The 12,957-nt window shown below is 39.2% G+C and overlaps 1 long non-coding RNA gene across 1 annotated transcript in view; it reads left to right on the top strand.

Annotated features, from left to right (window-relative positions):
* Window positions 1–12,732, top strand: part of LOC141378153 (uncharacterized) — a 44,635-nt gene extending 31,903 nt beyond the window's left edge. Inside the window, exon 3 of the long non-coding RNA XR_015510889.1 lies at window positions 12,374–12,732. This is a non-coding gene — a long non-coding RNA (uncharacterized LOC141378153). The remainder of the gene's footprint in view (window positions 1–12,373) is intronic.
* The last annotated feature ends 225 nt before the right edge of the window (window positions 12,733–12,957 follow it).

Raw genomic sequence — 12,957 nt, 5'->3', positions numbered from 1 at the left:
GTTACAATACACAACAGTTAATAATAATAATCTAAAAGTTTCACATCATAAGAAAGAAGCTATGGCTACCAATTTTTTGCATTCCCTAATGTTATTTTATTTTTTTCCGATAGTGATAGTAACCACTAACTTGCAGAATATGAATCGTCAAGGACCAGAAAACTCAAAGTTAAAATTCATTCATTCATATTAGTTGTTTACAATGTTACAAGTAAAATTAATGATTCATTCAAATGAAATTGTATAGCCACACTATTGTCGAGAAAACCACACATCAACGCTACCACGCTCAATCTTTATCCCCGTCTTTCTCTCTCTCTCTCCCCTTTTCCTTCTTTTGCCTAGACATCTGCTGCAAATGTCCTCTGAAATGTTAAAAATTTAATTTGTCGACATGTCTACATCATATCCTCAATCACTGTCCACGCAATAACGGAGGCCAGGGCTCTGGGGACAGAAGTCAGGCATGCCCAGCTACCACATTTAGATGGGGAAACAGAGCTCTGATTAGGCCCTCACACTGACTGGAATTATCTCAGACAGCTTAGAAATCAGATTATTAACTCTGATACCAGACACCAGAACAGCTCTTCATGATTAGCATGAAAATTTTGATATGGATCAATAAGCAATTTTTCCCCCTCCTGTCAGATAAAGACGTCCTCCATTAATCTATTGCTTACGTTTAGGTCAGGAAATGAAGGCACACTATTTTCCTCCTGCTCTTTAAGAAGCCACTGTTTCATAAGTGGCTTTCACACATACTGCCTTTGCTAGAAAATTACTAGTAAATTAGCATTTAGAGACATGGGATTAATCGAGGGGAGGCAATGCACCACTACACTTTTTTGAGCCACCTTTTCCCCTCATAAAAGGATACTCAAAATGACAAGATATGTATAAGATGCATGTGTGAGTGTGTTATATAATATAAGATAAAAAAAAAATAATATATATATATATATATATGATGCCTAAAAATTACCAATTAAATTAACCCCATGATTATTTACATCATTTATTTAGGGGCGGCATGGTGGCTCAGTGGTTAGCACAGTCACCTCACTGCAAGAAGGTCACTAGTTTGAGTCCTGGCTGGGCTAGTTGGCATTTTTGTGTGCAGATTGCATGTTCACCTTGTGTTAGTGTGGGTTCCCTTCAGGTGCTCCGGTTTCCCCCACAGTCCAAAGACATGTGGTATAAGAAAATGGAAAAAACTAAATTGTCTGAAGTGTATGAATGTGTTTATGGGTGTTTCCCAATACCAGGTTACGGCTAGAAGGGCATCCGCCGCGTAAAACGTATGCTGGAATAATTCCGCTGTGGCAACCTCAGAACTTGAAACTAAAGGCTCGTACACACTGGGACACTTTTCGTTTGCGTTTATCGTCAGCGTTTTTCGAGACGTTTTTTCCGGATTCAAACCCAAGCGATTTCAGCAGCTCCAGCTCCAGCTCCAGCGATTAAGAAGATTATTGTTCACCAGTCGCCTTTGGGCATCTTCTTCAATGTGCGCTCAAATTGACAGTTTTGCTCTTGAGCGCCTCCAAGTGATGTTTATTGTAACTTCAGCAGCTCCAGGCAGGTGAACAAAAGTACTAATCTGATTGGTGGAGAAGGTTTTGTCGCGGCACGTCTAAAAAAAAAATAATAATAAAAAACGAGCATGAGGCATTTCCTAAAAAATTATGCTTAGGAGGTTTGCTGAAGATGGCAGCTGATGTGCAGCGAGGGATTTGCATATTTGATAAACTATGACAGCACACATTCATTGAAAAGTAAGAATGATTAATAAATCGATATAAAAATAGTAAGGCTGGGCCATTTGGCCTAAAATCAAAATCTCAATTAATTGAACATTTTAACTCGATTACGATTTATAAACAATTATTTTATTTATTTATTTTTTTTCCCCAGTTTTATTTAGATTTTTGTAAAGTAAATATGCTGACATATTATTGTGCATCGATAGATTTGCTCTTCAGTGTTTGGACTGTATTGAACAGTATTGGACAGTATTGAATATTAAACCACTCTGAACTGAGCTAAACTGAAACTAAACTCTGACAACTGAACTGACACTGTTTCAATTTACTATAATATTCTATGTGAAGCTGCTTTGACACAATCTACATTGTAAAAGCGCCATAGAAATAAAGGTGAATTGAATTGAATTACAAGTGAGAAATGTTAAAATAATAGAGGAAACACACACTATCTATCATCTATGATTAGTTATTGAGCATCAATGTTGAACAGCTGAAATTAAAACACACATTGCCTAAAAACAACCATTTTTCTTATAAAAAAAATAATTAATAGCTTACACTGTTGGAAACAAAGTAAATTATTTTCAGTGTTTTTAATATTAAAAGTAGGAAATAAGCAGCATCTCTTCTAAATAAAATAACCCTTGTATATCCTGTAAATAATACTTTAAACAGTGCATTTCTTGCATCTTTTGTAAATAAATATTTTATGGTAAATGATCATTTTAATATAATGGCGAATATGACCTTTCAAGACATCTTTGGCGCAGCTTACAATCATCGTCAATGTACTGCAAAGTAAATCTCAAGAACGGGTCCATCATCCTACTTGACCAGAGATCAGATGTGGCTGCAAAGCGACCTGTAATGGAGCATGGTCACGTGACTCCACATGCGGTAGGGAAATTAATTGAAAAAAACGTTCTCGAAAAATTTGATCGATAATAGTTTCTGAATGTCGATTTCGATTACTTTTCAAATAATCGCCTAGACCTATGAAATCGTCCCTTAAAAGTGAGGTTGGGTATTCAGTTTCGTGCACAGGTTTTGCACTCATGTTTTGCCCAATTCAGAGAACTCACACTTGTAAAACGAACTGGGAAAAGCGGGTCAAACATACTAGTGATGGTGAAATTAAGCTTTCTGAACCAGTGAAGCGCTCGACTCAATTGTATCGGAAAAAAGTTCGTTACTCGAAGCTTTCTAAATCAGAGCTCGATGAGGACCTCTTCTGGTTAAAGTGTGGGAAAGCACTGTGTTGCAATAATGTCAAATGTTCACAACTGACCAACTCATTCATGTAGTAATACAACAACAGTAATATAAACAAATTACTCAATTACTGTAGCTTTTACACATAAGGTATGTTACAGTACACCACCAATGACTGTAGTAAAATCTAAGGTATTCAAAAGAATTTACTGTTATCATAATTCAACTAGAACCGTTCTGAACCAGCTACACACGCCAGCTGGTCTCGGTTAAACACTATAACTTACTTTGATATGTGGTTTTTATTTAAAAGATAGTTGTAAAAAATATGCTAATACACTCTATTATGGTTCAAAAAGTTTTTACTATAAATAACTATTATATTTTAGTTTAATTACTGGTGCGCAGGACCGGTGCAGTGCTTTGAAACAGTAGAAATGTATGTAATCGACGCCTAATCTCTCGCTATACACTTTACTAACCCATAAGGGTGTTTAAACCTTTGAATCAAAATTCGAAGCAGTCATGTGGGTATAGGCAAAAACGAAGCTTCGGACGTCACTGATCACGTGATGATAGCAAAACGAATCAAGCTCCAGTACACCGCTTCACTGCGAGATGTATCGTTTTTTTGATACATGCTTCGAAGCCTCTGCGCACAACGTCACATCACTAAAACGTACCTGGGCACGGTTCAGATAGCCTAGTGTGAATACTCCAGAATGTTTATTTATTTATTTATTGAGAATTTCAGAATGGACACTGTCACAATTTACACATTAAATGACAGCTCAAAATTGCACTCTAATATCTAGTGATTTATGATAACATTATGATAATGCAATATAAATATCAAATGTTGCTGTTGTTATAATGTTTGTTCCACTTAAATGTTTCCTTAAAATACTTGGTAATCGTCACCACATTTAGCTTCCAATCAACATCCCAATAAAAACCTGCCTGGCTGAATCTGTTCAGCGATATAAAAGTCAAGGTTTGTGCCCTTAGACTCCCCTATACACCCCTGATGACAGTTAAAAGATAATTATTAAAACATTTGTTGTTACATGGATCATAGCATCAGCTGCATGTTAATCTTAAACCTCTTAAAGACCAGGATTCAGACCAAGAGGTTATACTGTATGAATATAAAGAAGCTTATAACAGATCTTTTTGGACAATGTAGGGCAGAATTACACCAGATTATCATATAATCTACGGTATATATTTAACTTAAAAATATGGTATTAAAAGATCCATTACATGCTGGCTGCACATTAATATTTCATTAGTCTGGGATCGGACCAGACCGGGGGGGGAAAAAAAATAAACTACTACTTTGTCTCATTTCCAGAAAGAGGTGAACAGTTAATACGTGCCTGAATGCACCGTGATGACATATATGTACATTGATTTATGAGCTGAGAACCAGATCATGGTGAGTGCATGGATAATTATGACTCGTTATTGTATAATTAATCTAGCCTGTGTCATTATGGGAACTTGAGTCCCCAAAAATCATTATATTTCACTAATTCATTTGCCTCTCTCACCTACACCATTCTCTCTGCCCTCTGTACGCTCAGTTGTGCTTTACTGGAGGAACTCGGATAGGCTAGAGAGTGCTTCACAGATTTGATTAGCGTCCAGTGTGAATGGATTATGCAATATGATTTGATTGAGGTTCAATTGAATTCGTTGACCTGATGTACTATTTTATTATTTATTATCTCATGAAGCCATATGGGAAAGGGAGATATTAATTAAATATGCTGTGTGTGTTATTATTGACTGATGTTGTTGTGAATGATTCCATAATTAGTATACAAACTGAAGGAAAGTATCTTGCCTATTCTACTGTTTATTTACACTCAATGCTATAGACTCAATGGAATCATAACTAATTACAGCAATAATAATAATAGTAATGTTAAAACTTTTTGCCTGAGCCTGTGTATCATTTCATTATGACTGTTAAAGATACATCATGCCATTACCTAAAAGGACTGGTGGTGTAAGAATCTATTTTCAGTGTTTCCTCTTTGGAGTGCAGCCACGACTCTATGCTTGTCAATCAGCCTGTAAATGGATCCAGTTGAGTGAGTGGCTGTGGTTTGTGAAAGAGGGCTTTTATGTTTTCACATGTGCAAGTATTGGACTTTGGATCAGGTTCAAATTAATTAAAGCTCCATAACTGTAAGTGCTTGCTAATGACCTCAATTTTACCAGCCCAATATTTAATATATGATCATTTAAGAGTTAAGTGACCTAATATGATCCCAGTGCATTGGCTATTAAAATACATTGATCAAAGCAACCTTTCAATGTAGAGAATGGCCCTATCATACGCCCAGCACAATAAGTCGCAAGACATGTTTGGCGGGATTTGTTGCTATTTTCTGACTAGCGCAACCCTAATTTTCACGTATTGCGCCACGTTGTTTAAATAGTAAATACATTGGGGCCACTTTCTGGACTCATGGACATGCTGGTCTAAAATAGAGGTGTGTTAAGGCACATCATTGGCCAATTTTAAAGAATTGAAATAGACGTCGCCATTGACCATATAAAAGCAGGTTTAAAGTCCAGCGTAGAGAGCGTTAGTTATGCACCAGTGTCAAACGCTTATACACTGCTTAATACACTCATGATGTACACAAATATCTTTACATATGAAAAAAAATTTAATTAAAATGTTTTAACAATTTTTCATTTTAATTTAAAAATTACATTTTAATGGGGGGGGAGATAAAATTTCAGTTTATTCATGACAATTTGCATTTGTATAAGGTTATTATTAGAGACAATATTGTTTATTCATTCATTTATTTTCTTGTCAGCTTAGTCCCTTTATTAATCTGGGGTCGCCACAGCGGAATGAACTGCCAACTTATCCAGCACATGTTTAACGCAGCTTATGCCCTTCCAGCTGCAACACATCTCTGGGAAACATCCATACTCATTCACACTCATATGTTTTACAACAATTTAGCCTATACCACTTCACCTGTACCACATGTCTTTGGACTGTGGGGGAAACCGGGAAACCACACGAAGGCAGGGAGAACATACAAACTCCATACAGAAACGCCAACTGAGCCAAGGTTCGAACCAGCGACCTTCTTGCTGTGAGGCGAACGTGCTACCCACTGCGCTACTGCCTCGCCCTTCAAGTTTAATTATTTTAACTATTTTGTTTAATTAACAGACAGGATTATATAATAAATGTTTGTGAAATTATGTTTTAACTTTAAAAAGGTTTCATGTAAAATGTTTTATCTAAACATAAAATAAATTTTAAAACACAGTTATTGATATTGTTATAATTCAGACTGTAAAAAAGACACAGCAGAACAACTAACAAATGAAATCTGTCAACAGAACTATGTTTTAGTCATTTGTTCAGTACTGTCCTTGCTGTCTTTGACGGCAAAACTGTGTTGTTACACTCCCAGCTGGTCCGGTTTCTGTGTTCTTTATTGAACAGGAACCATCAGCTCTGAGGTGAAAGAGCTGACTACCTCATCACTTTCATGACAGCACTGCAGAAATCAGCCATGGCAGTTTAATATGAGCTCAAATACTGCAATCTTAAATGTCTTTGAGCCAGTTACCATTTCATACAGTCCACAAATTCACAATGACACCTGGTTAAGGCAGCCGTGTCCCTGCTGATGGATGTGTGCTTTTGTCTGAGCACCACACATCTCCAACCCTTCACAAAACAAGCCTGCACAAATATACATTTCACTTTGGAGCTATATTAATAATAAATTAAAATTGATTTTACCCTTTTACCGTTTGTTTTATGTTTAGTGGTTATGACAGGTGATTTGGAAAATGGGTAGATATTTAATGTTTAGAACTTGTGATTGTTAACTAATAGGTTATACATAAATTTAGAAATTGTAAGCACTAACAAAATTAGATATCCAGGCAAGTGAAATTACTGTTATTACTATTATTATTATTATTATTATTATTATTATTATTATTATTATTATTATTATTATTATTAGAAGTAGTAGTTGTACAATTAAAATTCCGTCTTTGTTAGATTTGTTTTTTTTTACAAGGAAGTGTCACATTTGTATTATCTCATTTTTAATTCAGGTCTAATTTTAATTTCAGCTTAAAGTATGATTTAAATGCTATATACATTCTTCATGTTAACTAGGCAAGTTAGATTACTTAGGCAAGTCATTGAACAGCAGTGGTTTGTTCTGTAGCAAATTTAAAATATCTTCAAAAATATTTATTTTTTTAACTTTTTTTATTCCAGCCAAAGTAAAAGTACCAAGACTTTTATTGAAACAAAAAAGTGATAGTAAATCCTGAAAATGTTCTTGCTGTTATTGTTACACAGCAATATGGAATAGTTGATTGTCCATGGGAGGCGAGGCAGTGGCGCAGTAGGTAGTGCTGTCGCCTCACAGCAAGAAGGTCGCTGGTTCGAGCCTCAGCTCAGTTGGCGTTTCTGTGTGGAGTTTGCATGTTTTCCCTGCGTTCGCGTGGGTTTCCTCTGGGTGCTCCGGTTTCCCCCACAGTCCAAAGACATGTGGTACAGGTGAATTGGGTAGGCTAAATTGTCCGTAGTGTATGAGTGTGTGTGAATGTGTGTGTGGACGTCTCCCAGAGATGGGTTGTGGCTGGAAGGGCATCCGCTGTGTAAAAACTTGCTGGATAAGTTGGCGGTTCATTCTGCTGTGGCAACCCCGGATTAATAAAGGGACTAAGCTGACAAGAAAATGAGTGTGTATGTGTGGATGTTTCCCAGAGATGGGTTGCAGCTGGAAGGGCATCCGCTGTGTAAAAAACTTGCTGGATAAGTTGGCGGTTCATTCTGCTGTGGCGACCGCAGATTACATTTACATTTACATTTACATTTAGTCATTTAGCAGACGCTTTTATCCAAAGCGACTTACAAATGAGGACAAGGAAGCAATTTACACCACTAAGAGCAACAATGAATAAGTACTAAAGGCAAGTTTCAGGTCTGTAAAGTCTAAGAAGGGAAGTGTTAGTAATTTTTTTTTTTTTTTTTTTTTTTTTTGTACAGTTAGTGTGATATTCAAATAGGCAATTGCAGATTAGGAAGTGAAGTGGAGACTAAATAGTTGAGTTTTTAGTCGTTTCTTGAACTGTAGATCTGCAGAAGTGAGTGCAGATAAGAAGGTGCTAGGCCAGAAGTCACTTTGTAGGCAAACATCAGAGTTTTGAATTTGATGCGAGCAGCAACTGGCAGCCAGTGCAAACGGACTAGCAGCGGAGTGACATGTGCTCGTTTAGGTTCATTGAAGACAACTCGTGCTGCTGCATTCTGGAGCAGTTGAAGAGGCTTGATAGAGTTAGCTGGAAGCCCAGCTAGTAGAGAGTTGCAGTAATCCAGTTTGGAGAGAACAAGAGCTTGAACAAGGAGTTGAGCTGCATGTTCAGATAAGAAGGGTCGGATCTTTCTGATGTTATAGAGTGCAAATCTGCACGATCGAGCAGTTCTAGAAATGTGGTCAGAGAAGTTTAGTTGGTCATCAATCGTTACTCCAAGGCTTTTCACCATTTTGGATGCAGTAATGGTTGCCCCATCCATCTGGATTGAAAAGTTATGGTGTAGAGTCGGGTTGGCAGAAACTACAAGCATTTCCGTTTTTGCGAGGTTCAGCTGAAGATGATGATCTTTCATCCAGTGTGAAATATCCAACAGGCAGGCTGAGATACGAGCTGGAACCGAGGGATCATCAGGATGAAAAGAGAGGTATAGCTGGGTATCATCAGCATAGCAGTGGTAGGAGAATCCATGTCTCTGGATGACTGGTCCTAGAGATGATGTGTAGATGGAGAAGAGAAGTGGCCCAAGAACAGAGCCTTGAGGTACCCCAGTGTTTAGATGCTGTAGGTTGGACACCTCTCCCCTCCAAGACACCCTGAATGACCTGTCAGAGAGGTAAGATCTGAACCATTGTATAACAGTGCCCGCAACGCCCAGTGACTCAAGCGTAGATAGCAGGATCTGGTGGTTGACAGTGTCAAAAGCAGCTGACAAGTCCAGCAAAATGAGGACTGATGATTTAGAGTCTGCTTTAGCCAGTCTGAGATCCTCCACGACCGAGAGGAGGGCAGTCTCAGTTGAGTGGCCTTTCTTAAAGCCGGATTGCTTGTTGTCCATGAGATTGTTTTGAGTAAGAAAGTCCAGGACTTGATTGAACACTACTTTCTCCAGAATCTTGGCCATGAATGGAAGCAGGGATACTGGTCTGTAGTTTTCAAGTAGCGTATGGTCCAGGTTGGGTTTCTTTAGCAGTGGGGTTACCCTAGCCTGCTTAAATGTAGTGGGGAATAAACCAGAGTCAAGAGATGTGTTAATTATGTGAGTCAGTGTTGGTATGACTGCAGGAGAGATGGCTTGCAAGAGATGAGAGGGAATGGGATCGAGTGGACAGGTGGTAGCATGGCTAGATAGCACAAGTTTGGACACCTCAGACTCAGAGAGCTGAGAAAAAGAGGTGAGTGTGTGTGGTGTTGGTGTTGTATCTTGCGTGTTTGTTGTAGGTGCAGCAAATTGAGCACTGATTTTTGCAGTTTTGGTGCAGAAGAATGTAGCAAAGTCATCAGTAGTAAGTGTGGAGGATGTGGGTGGAGGAGGAGGATAGAGGAGGGAGGAAAATGTTTTAAAAAGTAGGCGAGGATTAGTGGCATTGTTGATTTTCAGACGGTAATACGTCTGCTTTGCAGAAGTAACCTCAGCTGAGAAAGAGGACAGAAGAGTTTGGTATGTTAAGAGATGTGCAGGATTTTTAGTTTTCCGCCAAATTCTCTCCGCAGCCCGAAGTTTTGAGCGATGTTCACGGAGAGCATCCGAGAGCCAGGGTGCAGGAGGACTGGCACGGGCTGGCCTGGATGCAAGAGGACATAATCGGTCTAGACATGATGCTAGTGTGGAGCAGAGTGTATTAGTGGCACTGTTCGAATCAAGTGCAGTGAGTTTGCGAGATGGAGGAAGAGAGTCTGAAACAATGGTGGATAGTCTATTGGGTGAGAGAGATCGTAGGTTTCTGCGAAAGGTAACCAGTGTAGGAGTGTGTGGCGGCTCAGGAGTAATGTGGATGTTGAGAGACAGAAGGAAATGATCAGATATTTGTAGTGGAGTTACTATTGTTTGATCAGTGAAGCAGTGTCGTGTGTAAATAAGGTCTAGCTGATTACCTGATTTGTGGGTAGCAGAAGTAGGTGCTCTTTTTAGGTCAAAAGAGGCAAGCAAAGTCTGAAAGTCTGCAGCTTGCGGTTTGTCAACGTAAATGTTGAAGTCACCTAGCACCAATAAGGGAGTGGCAAAATTAGAAAAAGATGAGAGAAGAACATCCAGTTCATCTAGGAAGTGATCTAATTTACCTGGTGGGCGGTAGATGACAACCACATTTATGTAGAAGGGGTGGATAATGGTGACTGCATGGAATTCAAAGGAGCTGATTGTTGGCAGGGACGGTATCAGAGTAAATTTCCATTCTTTGGAAATTAGTAGTCCAGTCCCACCCCCTCTCCCTGTCTGACGAGGAGTGTGGGAAAAAGAGAAATTAGCAGAAAGAGTAGCATGTGTAGCAGTGTCCTCCGGCCTCAACCAGGTCTCAGTTAGAGCCATGAGATTATAGTCAGAATATGTAGCTATGGAGGTAATAAAATCAGCCTTGTTAACAGCTGATTGACAATTCCAGAGGCCCACGGAGAGAGAGAGTTGTGAAATAGTAGATACATGTATTGAACGAAGGTTGTGAGGATTACGCCTGCAGCGCACCTCCCGTGTTTTGCGAGTGTTAGTAACAACAGGAATTAGAAAACACATAATAAAAGTGCACTGACAACAAAAAATAAGTGTAAAGTAAAACAATACAGTAAAGTACTCAAGTGCTTTGTCGGTGTCTTTGCTCGGTGGAGTCGCGCAGGTAGAGTCGATGGTCTTTACCCTCGTCGGTCTTCACACGAGGCGGTCTTCACACGAGGCTGCCGCGACCGCTGCCACGGTGAACTAGTTGTTTATATAACCCCAAAGCACTAGCTGATTGAATTCAGCTGGACACGCCTCGAGAGTCAAAACAAGGGCCGAAACTGAGGCGGACGACGCGAAACCGCGTTTGCGTTCGCTACACAAGCTCTTATAGTAACCAAGGAAACAGTGGCTAAACAACTTCTAGTATTATACACAACTGAAAGCAAGTTTAAATGTCCTACAACTTTACACAAACAGCTGGAAACAAGTCCTCAAACCATACACAACAACTGAAACAAATCTTAAATGTACTTACAGGCTGCTGGTCTAGATGCTGATAAAGTGCTTCTCCTGCCGACTAATGCTAGCGTGCTCGCTATATAGTGGTTACCTGGCGTTTGGACACGCCTCCCGAGTCAAAACAAGGGCCGAAACTGAGGCGGACGACGCGAAACCGCGTTTGCGTTCGCTACACAAGCTCTTATAGTAACCAAGGAAACAGTGGCTAAACAACTTCTAGTATTATACACAACTGAAAGCAAGTTTAAATGTCCTACAACTTTACACAAACAGCTGGAAACAAGTCCTCAAACCATACACAACAACTGAAACAAATCTTAAATGTACTTACAGGCTGCTGGTCTAGATGCTGATAAAGTGCTTCTCCTGCCGACTAATGCTAGCGTGCTCGCTATATAGTGGTTACCTGGCGTTTGGACACGCCTCCCGAGTCAAAACAAGGGCCGAAACTGAGGCGGACGACGCGAAACCGCGTTTGCGTTCGCTACACAAGCTCTTATAGTAACCAAGGAAACAGTGGCTAAACAACTTCTAGTATTATACACAACTGAAAGCAAGTTTAAATGTCCTACAACTTTACACAAACAGCTGGAAACAAGTCCTCAAACCATACACAACAACTGAAACAAATCTTAAATGTACTTACAGGCTGCTGGTCTAGATGCTGATAAAGTGCTTCTCCTAATAATAAAGGGACTAAGCCAACAAGAAAATGAATGAATGAATGATTGTCAATGCTATTTTCTTCCCCAACACTGGTTTATTGTGGATATTGAGGAAACCCACACCAACACGGGGAAACATGCAAACTTCACAGAGAAATGCCAACTGGCCCAGCTCAGAATCGAACCAGCAACCTTCTTGCTATGAGGCGACAGTGCTAACCACTGAGTCACCATGCCGCCCAGTGTGAAAAACATAAGAGAATAGTTGACGTTTCATTCCACTGTGGCGACCCCTGATACATAAGGGACTAAGCTGAAGGAAAATGAATGAATGAATAAATGGGACAGTCATGATGTCAGTAATTGGAATACCACAACTAAGCTTTCCTCATTCATGTGTTAATTATTAACCTCTTCTGTTTTCTTCCGACGGTGCTGATCCCATTTAGTTTTGGAGTGGTCCAATCCATGGAGTACACCAGAACATCAACAGACCAATTTGTGGTGCTAGCTGTGGACTCCACATCCCATCTTCAAGGTCATCAATCTGGAGACGATGCAGCTTTGGACGGACGATTTTTTCCATCATGTCTACCCTGTCTTTCATGTTTCACATATTAAACCTGTCTTGTGTTCTCCCCCACTATTCCCTCACAAGAAGAAATGAGGAAGCAAACATACAATCCACTATTGACAGACTGATGTTATCTAATAAACAAAGGCTCCCATATTTATTTTTTAGACCCAGTGTCCATCAGTCCGAGGAAATAGTGTGCTGCTACTTTATAATAAACTATATGATGTATTATAATCTAGGACATGATGTTTTTTTTCAGTACTGTGGAGCACTATGATAGTAATAGTACCTGCTTTAAAGTGCATCTGCTTTAAAATCTGTCTATACCATCTTCTTGAGAAAAATAGAAAAGACAAGATAATATGATAATATCAAGACAATAGACTCACATACAAGATTTAGACTTGAGTTGAGTGCTGATGATTGTTTCAAGAGTTCACACTTAGCTGATAACTG

The sequence above is a fragment of the Danio rerio genome, chromosome 16, assembly GCF_052040795.2.
Source record: "Danio rerio strain M-AB ecotype USA chromosome 16, GRCz13ab, whole genome shotgun sequence".
Classification (NCBI taxonomy): domain Eukaryota; kingdom Metazoa; phylum Chordata; class Actinopteri; order Cypriniformes; family Danionidae; genus Danio; species Danio rerio.
Note: the sequence above shows the minus strand (reverse complement) of the source record. Positions and strands in the feature narration are given on the sequence as shown.